Raw genomic sequence first — 1,697 nt, forward strand, 5'->3', positions numbered from 1 at the left:
AAAGAGGTCATTTGTGTAAAAGTGTTGTGAGAGCACTTTTCTCTCCAGCCTTTTCCTCCTGATTTGGGAGGATGAAAATTGTGGGCCCAGGAGAGAAAACTTTCGCCCGAGTTTTCCTTCCTCCCCATTTTTCTTCTTTTGCCAAACAGTGGAAAACACTATTTTCCACCCTATTTTCCTCCCTCTGTTTTCCATCCTCCCTATTTTCACCCCAACCAAACACAGTGTTAAAATAAGAAAGTTTGGCTCAATGTTTTGCAACAACAAAAGCTCTAAAGGTTGCTACCCAAAGAGGATTGACTGGTATCAATTTAAGGGTGTTCACCAACCGCATAAACTGCACAAACCACAAAAACCGCACCAAAACTGCCCGCAAAATGGTATAATCACACCGCACCGCAAGTAATAGTACACCGCACCACACCACATGGTGCAGTGCGGTTTGCGGTTTTATAATAAGAAAACCACACAAACCGCACTGCACCGCACCCTCTCTATATATTATTAATATTTTAATAACCCTAGTTTTCAAAAAAAAAAGAAAAAAAAAAGTTTAATAACCTTAGCAAGTGTTCACTAGACCCTAGCAAGTGTTGACTAGAAAAGTCAACCCAAAATAAAGAAAAACTAGCTTAATAATTAAAAACTTGGCCCAAAAAAGAGAAAAATTAGTTTTGGGCTAAGTAGGAAAAGTCCAAAATTTGAAAAATATATCAACTTCAAATCGCATCTTATACATAGTATCGCACATGTGACCATAAAAATGAGGTGCGGTCCGGTTATGGTTTTGGTTAAACTCTAAACCGCACCACACCACACCGCACCGCACATGTAACCACAAAAACAAGGGGCAGTGCAGTTATAGTTTTAGTTAAACCGCACCGCAAAGTGCGGTGCTAAAAATGGCCTAAAACCACACCGCGAGCACCCCTAGGTATCATTCTCCTAGTAGCCAATGGAGAACTGGAGCTATATGTAAATGTGAATTTGAGGTATTGCACCAGGTGCAATAGAATCCAATGATCACCAAAAGTGAAGAAATAATTTGAAAAAAATAAATAACTGCCAGAACTAAACAAAAGGATTACATTGAACATAAATGAAAGTTGAGAAGCAAAATTAGAAGGAAAAAAAAAAGAAGAAGAAGGAACTAAGGGGAAAAATTGTAAACATGTCAAACTTAGAGGGAGTGATTTATTATGTAGCCAACACAAAATAATTTCAATTTCGAATAGCTTTATATCCAACTATCAAGTCAGGATTTTTTTTTTTTTTTTTTCTCTCTTTCTTTCTTTTTAATGAATTCAACTATCAAGTTAGTCTAGTACCTTAGAACCAATTTTAGTCATAATGCATGTATAAATTTCAGAATTTTACTAGATTTGTGGGAATTTACACATGAAACCACATAAAATTATATAACTGGCTTTTGGAAGGAATGTACATTTGAAATACGAAAACTAAAACCGATTATTTTTTTTAATGCAATATATTTAACCAGTTTTAAATTAGTATTTTTGAATTAAAAATGTATCAAATTAAAAACAATTAAAATCAGTTATGTTATTCTTTAATAGTCTAATTTTATAATAGGCCGGACACCTCGTTAACAACACTAAATTATAAGATCATCTCTAACTTTACAAGATGGAAATATGTTACTAGCTTTATGTGGATCAAGCTTGACTATTTTATAT

This window comes from Quercus robur, chromosome 4 (assembly GCF_932294415.1).
Source record: "Quercus robur chromosome 4, dhQueRobu3.1, whole genome shotgun sequence".
NCBI lineage: Eukaryota > Viridiplantae > Streptophyta > Magnoliopsida > Fagales > Fagaceae > Quercus > Quercus robur.